The 23,344-nt window shown below is 41.6% G+C and overlaps 1 protein-coding gene across 1 annotated transcript in view; it reads right to left on the reverse strand.

Annotated features, from left to right (window-relative positions):
* SYT5 (synaptotagmin 5) overlaps positions 1–22,447 on the reverse strand; it is a 354,594-nt gene extending 332,147 nt beyond the window's left edge. The window contains exon 1 of the mRNA XM_088450947.1: positions 22,285–22,447. The gene's annotated coding sequence lies outside the window, so the exon portion shown is untranslated. The remainder of the gene's footprint in view (positions 1–22,284) is intronic.
* Positions 22,448–23,344: the final 897 nt, after the last annotated feature.

The raw sequence follows: 23,344 nt of genomic DNA on the forward strand, positions 1-23,344 counted from the left end.
CCCTATACTAGGTGCAAAATATAGGCCAGAAACAGACATTTGAAATGTACAGCTCATAGCAGTTCCGTGTAGATGTGATTGAAAAGCGTATAGCTCTGCATCACCCATCCTTCCAATCCCGACTCCAGAAACCTGACGGGACAAGATCCTGACTAGGCTGGTTAGTACCTTAACCCTCCTCTCCCCCCCCAACCCTAACCCTCCTTTAGTAGTGCCCCTAAGACTCCCGGGGTGGTGCCTAACCCTAAGTCTTCCCCGGGGGTGCCTAAATCTAACCACCTCTTCCCGCACCCTAAACCCAACCCTCTCGGGGGTGGGGGGTGCCTAACCTTCCCCCAGTGGCGCCTAACCGTAACCCCCTCCTAGCCTAACCCTAACCCTCCCCTTGGGAGGTACCTAACCCTAAGTCCCCCCAAGAGTCCCTAAACCTATTGACTGAGTGCTAAGATGCCCGGACTTGCCTCGATAGGTCCGGCATCCTTCAGCATTCCGGCATCAAGATTAAGATAGGCATCGTTATTTCGTCTGTCTTAAGTCCCCCGTCGGTCTTTCGTTGCCGGGATATGGACCAGCGGCATCTCATCTGCCGGTCCATTAACTACATCCCCTTTCATGTACTCAGTTCTGGAGCATGCACAGTGCAAAAACACGCAAGATACCCATCCGCAAACAGGTCATCTCTGCTTCAGCCCTCAAGTTTTAATGCAATACAAAAGCCAACCTGAACTGATTTATTAAGATTCATACTGTTCACGGAAACTGTGCACAATAAAGTTACCTAACAACGTGTATATATGTACACCACCAGTTGCACCATTTAGAGGGAACAGTGATTACATACAAACCCAACACCACACACACACATATGTATACAGTCAGGTCCATAAATATTGGGACATTGACAGAATTATTATAATTTGTCCACTATTCACCACCACAATGGCTTTGAAATGAAACAAACAAGATGTGATTTAACTGCAGACTTTCAGATTTAATTTGAGGGTAATTACATCCAAATCAGGTGAACGGTGTAGGAATTACAACGGTTTCAATATGTGCCTCCCACTTTTTAAGGGGCCAAAAGTAATGGGACAAACTAAACAGTCCTAAATCTAACTTTCACTTTTTAATACTTTGTTGCAAATCGTTTGCAGACAATTACAGCCTGAAGTCTGGAACGCATAGACATCACCAGACACTGGGTTTCATCCCTGGTGATGCTCTGCCAGGCCTCTACTGCAAATGTCTTCAGATCCTGCTTGTTCTTGGGGCATTTTCCCTTCAGTTTTGTCTTCATCAAGTGAAATGCATGCTCAATAGGATTCAGGTCAGGGGATTGACTTGGCCATTGCATAACATTCCACTTTTTAGCCTTCAAACTCTTTGGTTGCTTTTGCAGTATGCTTCGGGTCATTGTCCATCTGCACTGTGAAGCGCTGTCCAAAGAGTTCTGAAGCATTTGACTGAATATGAGCATATAATATTGCCTGAAACACTTCAGAATTCATTCTGCTGCTTTTGTCAGCAGTCACATCATCAATAAATACAAGGGAACCAGTTCCATTGGCAGCCATACATGCCCACGCCATGACACTACCACCACCATGCTTCACTGATTAGGTGGTATGTTTTGGATCATGAGCAGTTCCTTTCCTTCTCTTCTCTTCCCATCACTCAGGTACAAGTTGATCTTTGTCTCATCTGTCAATAGGGTGTTGTTCCAGAACTGTAATGGCTTTTTTAGATGTTGTTTGGCAAACTCTAATCTGGTCTTCCTGTTTTTGTGGCTCACCAATGGTTTGCATCTTGTGGTGAACCCTCTATATTCACTCTTGTGAAGTCTTCTCTTGATTGTTGACTTTGACACATATACATCTACCTCCTGGAGAGTGTTCTTGATTTGGCCAACTGTTGTGAAGGGGTTTTTCTTCACCAGGGAAATAATTCTTTTGTCATCCACCACAGTTGTTTGCCGTGGTCTTCCGGGTCTTTTGGTGTTGTTGAGCTCTCCGGTGCGTTCTTTCTTTTTAAGAATGTTCCAAACAGTTGATTTGGCCACACCTAATGTTTTTGCTATCTCTTGTTTTGATTTTCCAGCCTAATGATGGCTTGCTTCACTGATAGTGACAGCTCTTTGGATCTCATATTGACAGCTCTTTGGATCTCATATTGAGAGTTGACAGCAACTGATTCCAAATGCAAATGTCACACCTAGAATCAACTCCAGACCTTTTACATGTTTAATTGATAATTAAATAATGAGGGAATAGCCCACACCTGTCCATGAAATAGCTTTTGAGTTGATAGTCCCATTACTTTTGGCCCCTTAAAAAGTGGGTGGCACATATTGAAACTGTTGTAATTCCTACACCGTTCACCCGATTTGGATGTAATTACCCTCAAATTAAATCTGAAAGTCTGCAGTTAAAGCACATCTTGTTTGTTTCATTTCAAAACCATTGTGGTGGTGAATAGAGGCCAAAATCTGAAAATTCTGTCAATGTCCCAATATTTATGGACCTGACTGTATATATATATATATATATATATATATATACATGTGTAGTGCTATGTATATAATATATATATATATATATACACTGTATATATGTATATATATAATATATACATATTTGCATGATAGATAGATAGATAGATAGATAGATAGATGCAACAAAAGGCAGCACACCGGGGACTTAGAAGAAAATGATCACAGCATACAGCCAGATTTTATATATATATATATATATATATATATATATATATATATACTCCAGATAAATGTAACCCACAATTTCATTCACAATTCGTTTTGTAGCCTCACTCCCACTCTTAAGGTTTATTTTTTTATGAAACTCAGCAGCGTTCTCATGTACTATAGCAGGTGCCTTTAAACAATAACATTTTTGAACGCCCTTAAATTGCTACAAAAAAAATTAAATAACAGAAAATTCAGTGTGTATTAGAATATCCTGACACCCCTGTCTTTAAAGGTTACTTACCTAGGGCTCGACTTTCAGAATTTCCATGGGTCCACAATTTTCAACTTATTGCTTAGCAGCATTGAAGCCTGTGTAATTAACATGTCGGATTTACATGGCTGATTGACTAGCCAATCTTAGCAACAATAATGGTAACATATCATTAGCGTACGGTACACAGCATTCTGTCACTTCTTGAAAGCTCGTTATACTGTATGTCCTATCTGTTTTGTTATCTAATTCAGCTCCATACTGTCCAGTCTACTTTTGAAAGGGATCAAATTCTAAATATAGAATTTTAAAATTGTTTGTCAAATTAAAAAAAAAATAATAATTTGTGAATAGCAATCATTTTTTTCTAGCGAAGATTGACAAGCATTAATGGAGTTATAATTGTAATAGATGTTTTACTCAAGAAAGTAGTAGATGATATTAAATGAAATAAAAAGTTCGACTCATTTCTGTATGACTCATGCATAGAGTTTAGTTTGATTCCCAGTAATTGCATATTGATATTGAATTTTGCTGTCAGTCTTATTACAGCTGTTGCTTGCTGCTAGAGATTAAGGCTATTTTAGGTGCTACAAGGAACTTGTAGAACATTTTCCTGTTTAAGTGGTGGGTATTATAGGAGACAGAAGGCAGACTATCATATCCAGTCAAAATAAGATTCAAGCATTAAATATGCAGCCATTTTACATCTAGGTCTTCATAGCAACACAACTGAGACGGAATGAGCAGTATATTTTATTTTTAGAGTTGTGCACTGACCCCCATGTTTTGGTTTTGGATCTGGAATTATCTTTGTGTTTTGGTTTTACAAATCTGGATCTGGATTTTTAAAGAAAAAAAAAATGATAAAAAGTTTTTGAAAACAGCTAAAGTCATGTAAATTTTGCAATCCAAAATCCGAAATTTGGATATAAAATACGAATTGCAAACTGCTGGAAGATCAGAACCACAACTTGGATTTATCCGGATCGTCTCAGAAGATTAGAACTGTGATTATGATGTGTCCGGAATCACGAAATTCAAGTGGATTTATGGAGAACTGAACAGCACATCTTATTTTATGTGAAATGATCATTACAGATGAAGAAGCACTATTACAAAATAATCAAGTTTATTTTGACAGTTTATGTGTGTATATTAGAACTAGTTAGAAGTGCCCTTTCATTTTATGCAGTACAATGGTACATAGGGCCTGGTTCAGAGTTTAGGGGCATATCGCAAAGTGCACCTGTGAATATGGCTCCGGCGTCTTAATTCCCACGCCCATTCTGCGTGACCATAGACTCACTCAGGACTGTGACAATCGAATGATCTGCAACATTTTATGCAGATGCTTGGATTTGCAATGCAATCTCAATGCATCTTCCGGCAGCTGCGACATTAGCATATTTCACATAGCAGTTGAGTACAAATTAGCAACTGCGACAGCATTAGTGTACATCTCTGAATCAGACCTATAGTCAATTCTCGACAGACATTGGAGCACAACAATACGCTACAAAAGAGAATCCCAAACGTAGTACTCAAGGCTCCCCAACAGCTCAGGTTTTAGAGACATCCATGGTTGAGCACAGGTGATTAAAACAATTAAGGTACTAATTAAGTCACCTGTGCTCAACCTCTGCCATACATGTAATGTTAATTTGAAACTGATTAAAACAACTTTTTGGGATTGTAAATATACCTAATTCATAATATATATACTAATTTATCAAATGCTAATAATAAAAGTACACATTAAGACATGCATAAAACATGCAGGAAAGAGGCATTTTATAGTCTAGATGGCCAAAGTAGGGACATTGACACAGAAAGATTTCTATGGGCAAAAAAAGCTGCAATTGTCGTAGGAAGCAGAGGGACAGTTGGTAACTATGGGGCCTATTAATTATTGAAGGCCAACTCGCAGCGGGGGAAAAGTGACACCGGGGCAATTCATCATTCATCTCTGAAAAGCAGTTGTCCCTGTGGTTAGTATCGCAGCTACTTCTGTAGCTGCGTTACTTACCTGCTCCCCGTCATCTCCCGGCTATGCATGCGTGACCTCGGATTAGGCATGCGCAAAGCCGCCGGGGAGCTGGTGAGGAGGCGGCAGAGGAATCCGCTCTAATCCCTCTTCGTATCCTTGGAACTCCTTCCCATAGGAAGGAGTGGGGATCCGAGAACAACTGCCGTCTGAAGATGGTGTTTGTTTTCGGCAGCAAAATCCGAAAACTTTCAGTTTTCTGAGTTTGCTGAATACCAAAAGGGTCCTATCGGACCCTCACGATGAATGGCCCGGTAACTTCAATATGCTGCATTTCCGCATGGTTACCGGGCCATTTATCATTTGATGAATGGGCACCTATGGACTAAAAATCACAGCTTGGTCAGCCAATATACCTTATGAAGAATATTGCTGCAGATCCAAACAGAGGGCCTGATTCAGAGCCGCTCGTAAGCGGCCGCATGTTCGCTCTGAGCGATGTTCGCATAACTACGCATGCGTATGGGTCGTAATGCGCATGTGCAAACCAGTTATTGCGGTCGGAAATTGTGCGCTCGCAAAACAGCGAGTGGCTGCTAATTTGATTGACAGACTGTACCGTTTGTGGGTGGTAAGAGGGGAAGGTTCTTGAAAACAGGGGAGTGGAGACCCGAACGCAGGCGTGCCAAATGGTCAAAAGGGCGTTTAATGGGAGTGCATAATTAGTAAAGGAGCGTCATCGATCACGTCACTTGGTTGTCTTTTAGCCTGAACTGCTCGCAGTGATAGCGGTAAGAAAACCCTACCACAAGCACTGCGAGCAGTTCAGATGCCTTTCCATGTACCCGATTAGTCTAATAAATAGCGGAGATGACGTGTGATGCGAACGGAAAAGTGGCGTCTTTACAAAATAGCGAGCGCATTTTTCATTCGCTCGCTCAGACATAGAGGCGTCAACAAACTGCAAAGAGCAAGCGCTCAATTTAAATAGCCGGCCCCTTATTTGGAACGACCGTCCGCAAATAGCGTCCGGCTCTGAATCAGGCTCAGAGTGTGCTTATATGAAGGGGAGATAAGAGAAAGTATATACATAAAAGAGTTGTTTATGGAACATTTCCAAAACATAACAAGATAACCTGTGAAACTCTAGCTGAGTCTTAGCTACATAGGCCCTCATTCAGAGCCACTCGCTAGCGGCAGTACGCTCGTTCCGAGCGATGTTCGCACATCTGCGCATGCGTACGGATCATTATACGCATGCGCGAACCAGTCAGTGCGGCCGAAATTCATGTGCTCGCAATATAGCGAATGCCTGCTATTTTGAGTGACAGAATGAGGCGTATGTGGGTGGTAACAGGGGAAGGTGCTTGAAAATGGGGAGTGGAGATCCGAACGCAGGCGTGCTTAAAGGTCAAAACGGGCGTTTTATGGGTGTGCATAATTAATACAGCAGCGTCATTGACCACGTCACTGGGTTATTTTATAGCCAGAACTGCTCGCAAGATTGTGGTAGCAAAAACCAACCACAAGAATAGCGAGCAGTTCATACGCTGGTCGATGTACTCGATTAATCTAATAAATAGCGGACATGACGTATGGTGCGAGCGGCCAGGGGGCGTTTTTAACAAATAACCGAGCGTATGTTTTGCTCGCTCGTTCAGTCTTAGAGGTGTGAACAGACTGCAATTTGCGAACGGATCATTTGAATAGCCACCCCTTGTTTTTGAACGAACGACCGCAAATAGCGAACGGCTCTGAATCAGGCCCATAGATCCTAATGCACTAATAGGACATCACCATGGGAGGTAACTTAGCAGCAGATGGAGAAATCATGACTCCTATATGTATGTAAAAATTATTTCATCATCACTTCATTTTAATTAAGTGTATGCGTTTGCCTATGCAACATATTCTGTCAGAGAAGACATTAATTGGCACATAATAGCAAATCCATACAGATGAATGGCTCAATGCATAATCACATTCCTCAAATAAGTGACATTTTTTTTTTTAGGTCACTACATACTGTATTCTCCTCTAGGTGCAGACCCCCCTGTGCTGCCGGATCCTGTATTAGTCACGCTGCTTACTAAGCTTTAGTTACGTCTTTGCTGCTTATTTTACTTAGGATCAGGTCACACTAGCATACTGCCCACGCCACAGATCAGTAGAACAATGGGATAATAAAGCATTACCAGAGGTGAAAAAAGTGATCTTTGATTCTTATGCGGAATACAATACAAAGGCATACTTTGTTCTAGGTTTTCATTTATTTTTATTTTTTTTAACAATGTGTGTTCAAGTCTGAGGTAAATTGTATAGAAAGGATATTAAGTTCTCTGAGTTCCCTTCTTGATTCTCCAATACCATATTATTACCCATGCGTTCAAACGGGCGAACTTTATAAGGCTAAGGTCACGATCATTGGCGGGTCATGGGCTGGTGCAGTCTCTAACTTGTCCTGCTGTGCTACTTTCATATTCCCTGAGGGCCTCAATGTTAGCCCATAGGGCCGCCATTTCAGATCATGCCTCTTCTCCGAAATGGCATGGCTGCTCTGTTGCCACAAGGTTTTTTGTTTTTGTCAATGCCCCAAAATAATCTGGTGCTGGAGCTGCCAACTCTGAGATAGAGCAGCGCAGCCTTTGTGCAGAGAGACGAAGGCTTAGCCAACAACTGCTGCATCCTTTTCATTTAATCTGTTTAGACCTGCATCAGGGAATGGCCTAATGACCTCCTGTTACTAATGATTGTCAGGGCTTGAGGTTGTCACTGTCCCAGGCCTATATAAGCAGCCTCCTGTGATCCTATAGCCAGTTTATTGAGCCTGGTCTTTGTGACCAGCATTGTAAATTCTGTAATTTGCTAGCTGTTTTACCATGCTTAAGGCGGTGTCCTCATACACCTAGCCTCAATACGACACAGTGTGACTTGTCTGTCGTGAGTGCGCCATAAGGACCTGTGGGACTCATCTAGCGCCAGGTGTCTTTTTTGCATCTTTTTTTTGCCAAAAATGCATCTAAGTCCCAATGCAACTAGGATGCACCAGCAGACTGTGCTGACTAATCTGATATGTGACACCTATATATCTATGTGCAGCCTTGGAGAGAGTTATAGTGTAGAAAATGCTCAAAGCAACCAATAGGCTCATACAATTTGAAAGACTGTGCTAGGTAAATGACAGAAGCGGTTTAGAGCATATTGATCAATTACTATTTATGGTATGTCCCCCCCCCCAAAACACTGGTTTTCAAATATTAATGATTCCCGAATGTATGAAAGAGATAACGCAGCAGATATCTCCATATCTGCCATTGGTCTCACCATTTCTGACAGCACCTGCAGCTCCCATAGGTTTCTAAGGGGATGCAGTTCAGATGCCGATGGTCTAAATGCCGACTGTCAGCATCCCGACTGTTTAATCCCAGCAGGCGTCTAATGACCAGCGTTGAAATCCCGACGCTGGTCATTACACCTACGCCGGGAGCCCAACACCCGGCTTAATGATTGAAGGTAAGCCAGGCGACGGGCGTGGACAGCCACAGGGGTTTAGGTTTAGGCTAGGGAAAGGGGGCGTTATGCACCCCCGGGGGGAGGTTAGGATTAGGTTAGGCACCCCCTCGGGGACTTAGGTTAAGGTGGCGGGGAAGGGGGGGTTAGGTTTAGGCACTTAGAGGGAGGATTAGGGTTAGGCACTTGGGGGGAGGGTAGGGTTAGGCACCCCTAAGGGAGGGTTAGGGGGTAAAATTAGGTTAGAACATACTTACCTTGGACGATCGGGATTTTCGCCCCTGCCGGGCTCACGCTGTCAGGATTTGAACCTCCGGCCATGTGGCCGGCGGTAAATCGTATGTATTCAATTTCTAAGGGCGCTACGAAGTTGTCAGATTTTGGTTACAAAGTTGTCAGAGTTTGGCCCCAGCAGCTAACGCCATCTGAACATGACATTAACTATTGTAGCCTATGAGCTACATAATGCATTAATTAGCGAGTGAGAGTTCCTCCAAAACCCTCACTGGCAATGGCTGCCGCACATGTGTGGTCTACTGACCGCGGAAATAATTAGAACAGCCCCAGCTCTCAGAGGAGAAATGAAATGATTTCACTTCTTACACATCATATGGTGAGAGCCCCTGTACCTGCGGGTGATTAATGATACATTCGGACAATCTATAATATCTTATTTCCACAAACAGCAGCTTTAAGACATTATAAATATTGGGTCTAGAACGCAATGATTAGTAAATATGCCCCTTTATCTCTCTCTAAGGCTTGATAGATCTCCCTTTTGACATTATCCTACTACCTCTCTGGCTCTTTACTCATGGCCTTGGATGATTACCTCTCTGGCTATTAACCCCTAGGTTCTTGGGGAAGTAACTCAGTAACCACTATACAAATATCATAAACCCTGACAGAGTTACGATAGTGTCATCTCACCTTTATGTTGTAAAAACTCTTTAAAACGCAATATCATTAATTGAGAGCAAAACAGATATGAAATAAATGTCCAGTATTAATACTGCTCTTGCAGGATTATAATTTTGGGAAATAACATGGTGCTTCCACTACCTAGCCCCATCTACATTATGTAGACAAAAATGATTGGACACCCCCGGGCGAGCAAAATGGTGTGTTCCTGTAGCAGACACGAGTTCATGAAAGTATAAAACGAGAGGTATCGAGATGTTCTCGATAACTCTGTGCTCCTTTCTTTGTAGCAGTTCTACGGAAACAACAAATGTTTTTATCAGGATGACAATGCCACTTGTCATGTTTCCAGGGTGATGCTGGATTGGTATACAGAAAATTTGGTAACCTGGATGGACTGGCTAGCTCAGAGTCCAGATTCTAACCCCATGGAAAACCTCTGGGACTAATTGGAGCGACGGGTGCGTTCTAGGCTGACTCGACCTTCTTCAGTGTCACAGTTGGTCACTGTACTTAAGGTGGAATGGCAAAACATACCACATGCTGTTGTCCAGGAACTTGTGGAAAGTTTGCTGTGTCTGCAGTAATCACTACATGTAGTGGACCTGAAAATTACTGACGTCAATAAATCTTGTTGATCTATTTGCTGTCAGTCCAATCAATTTTGTCTACATAATGTCTATGGAACGGGAAGCAGTCGGGAAGCCAACGAACGGAATCCCGACCGCCGGCTCCCCGACTGTCTAATCCCGGCAAGGGTTAAATGACAGGCATCGAGATCCAGACGCCTGTCATTTTACCTACGCTGGGAGCCCAGCGCCCGGCATCCCGATTGAAAGGTAAGCCGGGCGCCGGGCGGGGAAGGTTAGGTTAGGGGCTCCTGGGGGGGACTTAGGGTTAGGCAGCCCCCTGGGAGGGTTAGGGTTAGGCTAGGGGTAGGGGGGTTTATGGCTAGGCACCCCCGTGGGGAGGTTAGGGTTAGGCACTCCCCCGGAAGACTTAGGTTTAGGCAGCGGGGAAGGAGGGGTTAGGTTTAGGCACTTAGAGGGAGGTTAGGGTTAGGCACTTGTGGGAGGAGGTTAGGGTTAGGCACTTGTGGGGGGAGGTTAGGGTTAGGCACCACTAAGGGAGGGTTTGGGTTAGGGGGGGGTTAGGTTAGTTTATACTTACCTTTAGTTCAGTCGGGATCTTCACCTCTGCCGGGCTTCTACTGTTGGGGTGGTAAATCATACCGATCCCCTATGGAACACTATCTATGCACCTTGCATTCAGACCGATTGCTCCTCCCTGCTCAACAGTTATTGCCAACAGAACATTAGTGTATGATAAATTGCTTCTTCTACTGTGGAACTGTTTGATGATTTGATCGTAAATGTTTCATTTCTAAGAATACATCTCAAAATGCTAATCTGTCCCTAGTGCAACTTCTGAGAGCAGCTCTGCAAGAACCAGGAAAACAGTTGAATTGTTATTGTGACCAGGTATGAAATATGACATCTTATGCATACAGTATTACTTTATCATAGGATCATTGCTAAATAATGTGTTTTTCAATTGTGGAAACAATTTGGAATGTGATATAAATAAATATAAACTAACCTTTGTTTTGTGCCATTTTTCAAAGACAGCAACACAGTTAAAGTGAACCCTCCAGTAGCATTCAAAAACATTACAGTCAGGTGCATAAATATTGGGACATTGACAACATTTTCACATTTTGGCCTCTATTCACCATCACAATGGCTTTGAAATGAAAGAAACAAGATGTGCTTTAACTGCAGACTTTTAGATTTAATTTGAGGGTAATTACATCCAAATCAGATGAACGGTGTAGGAATTACAACGGTTTCTATATGTGCCTCCCACTTTTTCAGGGGCCAAAAGTAATGGGGCAAACTAAACAATCCTAAATCTAACTTTCACTTTTTAATAATTTGTTGCAAATCCTTTGCAGGCAATTACAGCCTGAAGTCTGGAACGCATAGACATCTCCAGACGCTGGGTTTCAATCCTTGGTGATGCTCTGCCAGGCCTCTTCTGCAAATGTCTTCAGTTCCTGCTTGTTCTTGGGGAATTTTCCCTTCAGTTTTGTCTTCATCAAGTGCATTGCATGCTCAATCGGATTCAGGTCAGGCGATTGACATGGCCATTGCATAACATTCCACTTTTTAGCCTTAAAAAACTCTTTGGTTGCTTTTGCAGTATGCTTCGGGTCATTGTCCATCTGCACTGCGAAGCGCCGTCCAATGAGTTCTGAAGCATTTGACTGAATATGAGCATATAATATTGCCCAAAACACTTCAGAATTCATTCTGCTGCTTTTGTCAGCAGTCACATCATCAATAAATACAAGGGAACCAGTTTCATTGGCAGCCATACATGCCCACGCCATGACACTACCACCACCATGCTTCACTGATGAGGTGGTATGTTTTGGATCATGAGCAGTTCCTTTCCTTCTCCATACTCTTCTCTTCCCATCACTCTGGTACAAGTTGATCTTTGTCTCATCTGTCCATAGGATGTTGTTCCAGAACTGTAATGGCTTTTTTAGATGTTGTTTGGTAAACTCTAATCTGGTCTTCCTGTTGTTGTGGCTCACCAATGGTTTACATCTTGTGGTGAACCCTCTATATTCACTCTTGTGAAGTCTTCTCTTGATTGTTGACTTTGACACATATACACCTACTTCCTGGAGAGTGTTCTTGATTTGGCCAACTGTTGTAAAGGGGTTTTTCTTCACTAGGGAAACAATTATTCTGTCATCCACCACAGTTGTTTTCCGTGGTCTTCCGGGTCTTTTGGTGTTGCTGAGCTCTCCGGTGCGTTCTTTCTTTTTAAGAATTTTCCAAACAGTTCATTTGGCCACACCTAATGTTTTGCTATCTCTCTGATGGGTTTGTTTTGATTTTTCAGCCTAATGATGGCTTGCTTCACTGATAGTAACAGCTCTTTGGACCTCATATTGAGAGTCGACAGCAACTGATTCCAAATGCAAATGTCACACCTAGAATCAACCCCAGACCTTTTACCTGCTTAATTGATAATGAAATAATGAGGGAATAGCCCACACCTGTCCATGAAATAGCTTTTGAGTTGATTGTCCCATTACTTTTGGCCCCTTAAAAAGTGGGAGGCACATATAGAAACCGTTGTAATTCCTACACCGTTCACCTGATTTGGATGTAATTACCCTCAAATTAAATCTGAAAGTCTGCAGTTAAAGCACATCTTGTTTGTTTCATTTCAAAGCCATTGTGGTGGTGAATAGAGGACAAAATATGAAAATTCTGTCAATGTCCCAATATTTATGCACCTGACTGTATATAGGTATTACACAAAGTTACAACAATAATATAAAGGGGGAGACTTATGATAAGGTCTATTCAAGAGAGACTGTTTACAGTATGTCCAGTTTGAATGTAATCTTTATCGCCCAATTTAAGGGATGCCTAGTGGACCCAGCCGGCAATGTACAAGTACAGTCTATAGTGAGTAAATGTTGCTTATATCGGCCTGTGCATGTACAAGCTATGGGGACCTGAGAGCTATAAAAAGGGGAAGTTGTCGGGAAAAAAGGAACTAGTTGTTATTTGCATTTGTTATTACATACCAATTATATTATATCATATATACAGTATCTATACTAATATAATAAGATGTTGTGTCTGTCTGTTTGTTCCAAGTTGGCACAAAAACTACTGAAATGCCTAGAAATAATCTGCACTTTGCTTCATCTCAATCCATCAAGGTAAAGCTGAGCAATAACAGAAACAAAATTTATTGACATCATTAATGTAAGAGAAAGGTGTGCCACCATGCACGCGTCCGGTAATGGCTAGGGGGAGGGGGTCCGCATTCACATGAATAGGATAGGCTACATAGCAGCCTGTCCACAGGGCACACAGTGACATTAGTGTGAGTGCTGGGTGAATGCGCTGCTGCCAACAGTCTGTATAAACCATTTTATCAATTTAAACCAACCAAGACCCAAGTGATCTTAATATTGCAAAATAGGACAAAGTCATAAGCAGTTAAGTTACAGACCATTGAGCCTCAAATCAGTAGTCTGGAAATAGAGGTAACATACATAACTGCAAACAAACTAATAGCAGAGGCTCAACGTGGTCTTTTAACTGATCGGCCAAGACAGACTAATGTAATCAGTTCTTGTGAAGAAGCGAGTTGTAAGCTAGATCTTGTCAATGTAGTGGCGATGTATTTGGGTTCTGTTATTGGACAAAAAGTCTGTGTATGGGCAAATAGGAAACAGAGGGTTGCTATAAAAGGAACAGTATCAGATTGTATGGATTCCAGAGTTTTATCATTGCTTTTATTATCTGGTAGAAGGTCTAGAAAGTATGGTGTTCAGGGAATTGTATGGGGTCAGGAAGGCATTTTCTCCCCATGTTAGGTTAATTTGGCAGACACATTTGGGAGCTAAGAGGTTGAAGTTGACGGATTTGTTTCTGTTTCATTATATGTAATATCACCAATTGTTCCACAAACCAAACCACAGGAGGTTTGGCTCATCAACACAAATCCAATATGTTGTATGTAACTAAAACCACAATGCTATCCACCTTATTATTAAATGCACCCATTATTACTCTACTGATACATGCAATAAGCTGAATAATCTCTAATATTAGAGAGGAGACCTCAGGGAGGAGACTTCACTATTACATAAGACAAGAGCTATGTTTTCCTTCTTAGAATATTATAAGCTGCAGATTATCCATAATTTGATTGGGAAGATCCTTCTTCTTTAATTGGCATAAAAAAATGTATCTTAAAAGATTTTATTAGATTGGGTTTTACTCAATTACAAGCTTTTCAATCCATTGTGACTGTCCCCGCAGCTTTAATTCAATAGTAATGTCTGATATCATGATAAAATATACTGTAGACATACAGTACAGACTGAGACGTGTGCGATTTTGATGCTGCTCTAAGACATTTAACTATTCTGCATCAATTATGCTTCGCTGCCAATCATACGTAATAATAGCTGGCAAGGAAAACATCAGGGCAATGTAGAAATGCAACAATACAACCCCAAATGACTCACAATTCCGTATAAATCTATGTAGCAACTGGAGGCACTTTGGATAATTGCTCCTAAAGGAATCAGCAGGTAGCGTTTGAATTGGTGGCAAAGTGGATGAGGAATTATTTTATTTCACAGTACATTTTCTTTCCGAATGGACACTGAAACAATGTATTGATGTACAGTATATATTCAGGGATTTAACCCCTGGGCGAAGGCAGATGCCAAAGCAAGTGAGGTTCTACTTTCTAGGTTTGTGTAAAAATGTTTTCTTTACTGTGGTAACGAGTGCTGAATAGGAATGGTCACCAAATAGGCAGTACGTATAGTATAAATAAAATGTGCAATATGTTAAGTCAATATGTTTTCTTACCATGTAAATCATCATGTTACATTGTGTCAGCCGGCGTCACCTGTCTATGGCCAAGCAAGGTTATTGGCTCAAAGCTCTACATAAAAAAACCCATTGGCAACAATCAGAACCGTAACTAGACTTTTTGGTGCCCTGTGCCAGAAAGAGCATTGGCGCCCCCCTCATTTTTCAAAGGGAAATAATGCACCCAAAAAAGGGGAATGGCCTAATGGAGAAGGACCAGGGAAGAGATAGGAGAGGCCAGGAGATGCTAGGGATGAAATAAGAGGAAACTACAAGTGAGAATGATAATAAATAGAAATTTGACAGGCCCAAACAGCGCCCCCTGACCTGTGCGATGGCACCGGCCGCACTACCCTAGCTACGGCCCTGGCAACAATGTATACTTCATGGCATCCCAGCTAAAGTCCAGTACATAATTGGCGCCTATGCCAGTCCCAACAGTGCCAGGTTCCCAGCAGCATTGCAGGTGCAATGTAATTGACATTGCGAGCTGGAGGGAGCCACAGACCGGAGGTTATAACAGGACTGGAGGATGGATGGTATGATGTACATTAATGTATATTTATGGGAGGGGGAAGACTACAAAACACAGAGACAGGTGTGGAAAACAGTTGATACAAAACATATAGATGGGGACAGCTCAATACAGATGGGGGTGTTGGGGCACAATACGAAATCAGAAATGAGGGGTAGTACAGGACATACAGATGAGGCGTGGGGAAGGGCATGGGCATAATACAAAACACAGTTTGGCGGGGATATAGAACATACAGTAATACAGATCAAACAGATGAGGTGCAGAAAGCACAATAAAGGAGTTACAGATTGGGGTTAGCACAATGCACATCAGAGGGGCTCAATATTGAACATACAGATTAGGGGGTACACAAAATAGGACATGCAGATGGGGAGCATGCGATGGTTCTGATGGGCCTTATAAGGGGTGGGTAAGAAGTGCCACGACCTGAGGAGCTTCATTTTCCATGTTCGCTCCACCGTGTGTGAAAATCCGTCACCACCACTGTGTATACTATGTGCCTGGGCATATGAGTACCCTCCTGCCTAACTAAAAGGAACGATGAAGACTGTCTTCTTATGTATCTACAGGTGTTGAATGGACACACAGAAACCAATAGCAAATGTACTGTACATCTAAGAGTGTGGTATGATATGTGGACAGTTTTCATGTCGACATGCAGAGTCAACATGAGAATGTCGGCATGGTCAAAGTGTTGACATACAACATGCAACATGCTTAGTATCATATCTACACAAATGACATGTCAACATGATAAAATGTCGACATAACGCCCCCTACCTAGTCCCGGTGGCAGCGGTGTATCCAGCGATGTCGTCCAGGTCCCCGGCAGTCATGCAACGAGCAGTTCCGGCGCAGATATCTGACGAGCAGCATTCTGGTGAGTACAGTCCTCATCCCTAATCCTAATCATCCCAAACCTATAATACTTCCCCCTCAGCAGCCTAACCCTAACCTCTCCCTAGTGCCTAACCCTAACCATCCCGTCAGCAGCTAAACCTAAGTGTTGGCATTCTGAGAATGTCTACATTTGACATGGCAACATTTCAGATGTCGACTTTCTGAGGATATCGATTTGGTGCCTGTCGACATGTTAAATCATGTCAACATTTTTGTGTCGACAATATGACCAGATACATATGTGAAGGGGGTTAGTGCGTCGGGCAGGAGACAGCACGTGAATGATTAACTGCAGCCACCATTACATTACTGGAACCTGCACACACAATTGGTGCCCTAAAGAGTACTCTCTCCACCAACTGCCCTATTTTATACAGCACTCTGTAGCTTCAACAGTCTGATCACAAGATCAGATTGTGCCACTTACTGTACCCACGTAATGTATGACGCTTTAAAAAGAAAATTTACCAACGTCCCCTCAAATGCTGCCTTTACAGGGTCGTATTCATAGTTGCGATTCCGAATGCGGCCAGATCTTGCAAACGTATATACTTTGGGGCCTACCTCATACACACCATGATTGCTTCTCATTTAGGGGTTAACTGGCATTACAAGGGCTGTTCGCACATAGAAGAAGCAGCCCTTGGGTGTGTCATGGGCATGTAGACAGAGTTGCAGGCTATTTACGAACCTAGGCAGAGATCCATCTAATCTCACAGATACAGTCAACTCAGAATACAGACGAACGTCTTAATGGATATCCGACAGCTTATAGCAGACGGGATTGCGTCAGCTTTAGGAGTGACTCAGAGTCAGGCCAATAATCTATGCCGGTGCCACTTGAAATAAGCATCACAAGGATCACTGGGACTGGTCTCAAGCTGGATATATACGTTTATATGCGTCATTTATTTTGGATATATGATTAAGCTCTGTAATAAACAATGTTAATGTTATTTAAATATATTGTGCTAGGAAAATGTCATATTAATATGTATGAATCAGATTTGAAATTATTTTGCTGGATTCTAAACAATCTACAACAATGAAATACTAATAATCCAGTGCTTGGTGAAGAGAGGAGCAATTTAATAGTGTGCAAGATAATGAGAAGTGTGTGTAGGCTGCATAAGCCTGGAGCCAATCGCAGCATTAGAATGCTCAGGTATTAGTCAGCTGTATCTATCTTCTTCTAACAGAAGTGTGGACATATTCTGCTGGCACCTATCCCCCTCCTGCTCCATGGAAGGTTTCTCTCCTCCCTCAGCTCACCTGAGGACACCTGCATTATGATTTGACAGGTGTATTACCCCAGTCAAACTACCCATCTAACCCTCTTTCCAAAGATGCAAGGAAATATATATTGTCCTGCAGGTCCGGACTGCCCATCAGGCCCTTCAGGCAACTACCAGAAGGGCCGATGGCTAGATAGGCCGATCCGGTGTCAAACCCCGGGCCGAGAAGCTTCGCCTCCCAGTGCCCAACTTGGCCAGGGATATTGAAAGACGGACACGTACAGGAAGACTGCCAGGCCCTGTCCATGCCTGTTGCCCTGTTATAGTAAACCCCCTGAGTGACTATATTTATACAATGTATCTCCTCTATTATTTAGCTTTTTGCTATAACATATGGAGAAAACAAACTGTATGCTTGAATGTGACTTTACATGATGCAAAGTTCAAGAGCCCATGATTACACTACAGTACCTTTTATATTTACAGTTTATTGGAGGATGTCATGCATATTTATGTGCTGTAATTATTACTATGTTAAACATGGCTGGATTTAAACTATTTTGCGCTTAGGTAGCACACAACCGCGGTCCTTAACTCCCAATACATTTCCGGTGTCTGGTAACTAACTAGAGTGCTCATTGTTCTTTTATATACTCTCTGGTCTGCTTTGAGTTGAATTTCTCCCTACACAGTCTGCACCTCATCACAAATGCATTGATATGCAAGGAGTGCTATGTTCTACAGGTAGTTTGCAATAAATAGCAGGAGCATCATCCAATCTAAATGGAATATTCAGCAAAACTCTCTCAATGAGTTAATTTCCCCTTCTTAATGTTGCACTCTCAGCACTAAGGCCCGTATTTAATTAGTGGTGAAAAGTTTTCACTGATGCACGGTTTTCGCCTGTTTTCCAAGTATCGCCGTATTGAATTCCAGGACGTTTTCGCCTACGCAAAACTCCATAGGCAAAACCAGACACGGCTTAATATAATTTTTCCACACTTATGCAAATATGCATATAACAGCCCTTTGACTCAAAATAAGATCCTTAAGTACTTTTATTATGGCTAATAATACACTTCTATATTGATTCCCTGGGTGAGTTAGGTTTTATTGGGGGTACAGACTGATTTCCCCCCCAAAAAACAGACCTTTTTGCCAGTTCCGCTATTTGCTGCATTCGCCCATATGCGTTTTTGCCTGTTTTACAATTGCATAGGGTGAAAGCACGCATTGAGTAAGCAATGAGGTGAAAACATCTCACTTTTCGCCGACCTCCGCTTTTCGCGGCTAATTGAATCTGCCCCTTAGTTTTCATAAGGGATGCCTGTGCCCTCTTAAAAAAAGCCCCAAATATCTATTCCAGGGGTTCCCAACCACGGCCCTCAAGGCACACTACCAGTCCTGGTTTTAAGGATAGCCATACTTCAGTACAGGTGTCTTAATTTTAACCTCAGTTATTTTGATCTAACCAAATGTGCAAAAGCATGGCTATCCGTAAAACCTGGACTGTTAGTGTACCTTGAGGACCGAGGTAGGGAAACACTGACCCAGGGCCGTAACTAGGGTAGTATGACCAATGCCATAGCACAGGGCACGCAGGGCAGGGGGTGCTGTTTGGGCCTGTCAATTTTCCTGTTTATCATCATTCTCACTTGTAGCTTCCTCTTCTTTTATCCCCAGCATCTCTTGGCCTTCCCTATCTCTTCCCTGGCTCTTCCCCATGAAGCCATGGCCCTTTTTCAGGGTTGATATCTTATGTCCCTATTAAATGAAAATGGGGGGGGGGGGGGCGCCAATACTCTCTCTAGCACAGAGCACTAAAAAGTCTAATTACGGCTCTGCACTGATCTATTCATATTCAGACTTTAATTTCATGTCGATTTTACAGTATTCTAACTTGTCAGCTAACACCTTGCTCTAAAAAACTATATATAAATCAAATGAAATGGCAGTGTCCATTATCAGTGAGAAGCAGGTATGCTATTCGCTTTAGCATGTCAATAACAGCCTAAATGGAATACAATGTTCCAATGTGAATAATAAGTAGAATCTGTTTCTGTGTAACCTCATTCTCTGGGAGTCTGGTTTGCATGAATAATAAGCACTGTACTGTATGTATGTACAAAATACTGAGCATATGTATGGAAACTGTAGTATAAGCTCTCATACCACTCAAAGATTATACAGAGCATATTCAATAAAGCAGCAGTATCTAGGTCACAGGACATATGGATATTTTTCATCATATATGTAAGATTGGAAAGTGCCTTCTGCCAGATACCAAATATCAGATAACTGAGTACCTGCAAGTAATAACCACCAGAAGCTCATATAGAAAATGAGTATACCATTTCCCTTACAACAATACACCTGAAAGCAATTGAACACAAAGACCTGCATTTACAAAGTGGCCTACTCTGTAACGCCAAGGGTATGCGTATCCAGTAGTGTGAAAGCAAAGCTGTAACAAGGGTGGTGCAACATGTGCCCCTGCCAAAAGTGCAAAGACAGAAAAGGTGGAGATGGAATGGGTTCAATTATATATATATATATATATATATATACGTGCATACATGCTGGGGCTTTGAGGATGGGTCCAGGCTTCTCGGCCATGCTGCCTGTCCAGCCTTAGCTCGGAGTGACTTCTGCCAGATACCAGATGCCAAATACCAGATATCAGCACAAAGATCAATAATTAGCCACAAAGGGAAGAATGTGCAGAGTCTTCACATGGAGTTGGAGGGTGGTCTAGTGGGGATGTAGTTACTTAGTCGACCTTAAGGTTGTCGATAGTCAAAATGTCTATAACCATGTCATTGTCTTTTTGACATAATGCTGTCATATTGTTTAAAGCATTTCAATCATGTATGTTTTACTATGATGTTTAAAGTTATAAAGCCAACAGGATTAAAATGGTTTAAATAACATCACAACTGCATCTGCATTTTTTCCGTTAGCATGAAGCTCTCAACATTTTGATTGTCAACAGCAATTGTGTCTATGTTTCTTATGTACCCCCTGACTTGTAAAAAGGCTAACCATGCCAACCATGGGCTTGGCATGTCTCCTTCATTGGGTTGACCACACCCTCTCCGGCAGCACAGTGACACTCCATGGCAGCGCCTACTATGCTGTACAAACTGAGATGGTGGGTTCAAGTCTTTTCTCTCAACCAAGTCAGTGAGATGTCTAGTTACAGCTCTATGTGTCAGTGATAAAAACTTGAAACTAATTTGAAAAATAAAAACAATCAAACAAGCAAAACACATATATTGAGCATCATTCATTTTTAAAATTCTGGCATAAATATTATTGTTTCTTAATAGAATTTGTGTCTAGTACGTACCACTACTATTTTATTTCCTTTCACTGTAAGAAAATGTTAACTTTTTAAAATGCTTTTCTAATCGAAGCAAGTCTATTCATGTGCATCTCAAATACCAAAAAAAAGTATACATACAACATAGAACTGCCACATCCTTTTTTATTACACATACATTTTTTTAATCACACTTCCACAATGCAACCCGTAATCTAGTTATAGGCCACAATGAGAAGGGTCTTTTGATGTTCAAATGTAGATCAATTTAGTGTTTAAGTTTTTTTTGTTATTTTTCTTGGTAAAAGGCACAGAATTGCCATTTTATCGCACTTGTACTCTGCTTTTATATTTTTACACCAGTAGGCTTTTAAAATCCCATTCATTTTCTTTTCATAGCTGGACTGTTGATATTTTATTGATGCCCATGTTTAGAAGAAAAGAAAAGGTCAGTCTATTAGGTGAACAAAAAGGTCTGGAAATTCAAAAGGGCCCTCTCTAATGTCACTATTCACTTTGTGCAAAAGTCAGACCAGTGGGAACTAGGCAGAAATCATACAGAGATCGTTAATATTAATGAGTCACCATCAGCCACACACAATTTTTCTGTCATTAAAATACACATAGGAAGCAACTCAATGTGACACAAGCAGCAAACTTTGAAGATCTTTTTTCCATCCCACTGACCTCTTAATGCTTTGACAGAAGCGGGGTATGAAAGTATTAGGGAGAAAAAGCAAAGCATTCGACAGCCAAACATATAATACAGCCATTGCATATGCTGTTCTGTCAGACATTCCACAAGAAAGACACAGAAAGGAAGATATATGTTTATGTCGCTGCAACACCTATCATACTGTAGTTTTAGTCTTGCAAGCTTGTAGTAATTGCAGATATAGTTCAACAACACCTAGAGGCACAATTTCAATACTGGCCACCAGCAATAAGCAACATGTGTATCCCTACCTGTTGTGGAACTACATGACTCACAATGGCCAATCGGCCTTTTCAGTTGCTGTTGGAACGTAAGGCATGACAATCTCCAATGCTGAGACTTTTAGTTCTACACCAACTGGAGATGACCCAAGATGCCTAGCCATTCTGGCACAAAAATAAACTCCTAAAAGTTTCCGGTTTGACAAAACACACATACACATGAGATGTACAGTCCTTCTCAATACAATGGAATACCAAGGCACACCCAGCTGCACGGATTTCTGTCTAAATACAATGCTAGATATGCTGCCTACATGGTTTAATTGTAAATCTCCATTTGCAGTGAAATCTTGCCTTCCATAAATATACAGTACTGAATAGAGTACTGATTTTGTACTCGAGTAACATAGAAATATGTGCGTTATATACAATGTATCCACGGTGACAATGGCTGTCAGGTGCTCCCCTGCTATAAATCATCAAGTCTTTTCAGTACTCTAAAAATAGAAAGACTAGGAAGTATAGAGCGTTTCTTACCTCTTTACTTGTATCCCCAAGTTCTTTATTCCCCTCTTCTCAGCTGAGTAGTAAATCACGGCAGGTAAACGGAAGATACAGCACAATAGCAGAAAGGTGACCCGAACTGGATCCGTCAGGCGTTGTCCCAGCACTTCCAGCTACTATGTTAGTGGAGGGAGCTGTCCACAGCTCACGGTGCTGAACCATGAAGTGAACACAGAGTTGTTTGGCTAAGGTGGAGCCCCAGCGAGCTGGGGAGGTGGAGACAAACACACAGTCAGGAATCCTTTTTTTTTTTATCATAAGGACTCTTCCATCTGTCTCTAAGAGGCAGGGTGGCGAGAATGAAGGAAGCTTTCAAAATCCTAATGCAAACTGTTGCTAACAACTTCTTTATAGTCTCTGCGATCTCCAAAGATCATGTTTCAGTTTACATTTGTAACCAATAACCTGCACTGACTATCAAACTGGTACATTTGAGATATGCATGAATCCCCATATAACCTGTATATGTTGCAATGAACACATTGCCTGGTCAGAAGTATTATTTGTATTGTTATTAATAATAAATAACAAAGTACTTTTCTTTTTTATTACATAATAAATATCAGTAGAGATTATGGTGGGTGAATAACATTTTAGAACAGTATTTAAAAATAAAACAGAACAGTTGGACTCCATTCTACCGTACTCCCTCAACATATGATTAATAAATTACATGCAATGTGCAGTGCAATTAGAGGGAGGGATAAAGTGAAGACTTCCTTACAATTAAAGAACTGACATTTAAATTATAATGAAATGCTGCCCAACTGTCAGAGCAGCAGGAAGGGGCGTCCTCCCTCCTCCACTGAAGCCACAGCAGATAGCACAAAATGTTAATTATGTCTACAGTAGGGTGTCACTATTCACAGTATGTTGTGTGTTATTAAGAATTTAAAGAGCCTTAGGGAAACTTTTTTTTCCTCATAAGATGCCACTAACTCTCTAAGATGTTAGGTTAGTGTTATCATGTTGACAATTAATGCAGGTTATTGTAAATATATAGCAATGAAAAATAATCTGACATGTATAATGT

This window comes from Taudactylus pleione, unplaced genomic scaffold (assembly GCF_031769625.1).
Source record: "Taudactylus pleione unplaced genomic scaffold, aTauple2 ptg000535l, whole genome shotgun sequence".
Classification (NCBI taxonomy): domain Eukaryota; kingdom Metazoa; phylum Chordata; class Amphibia; order Anura; family Myobatrachidae; genus Taudactylus; species Taudactylus pleione.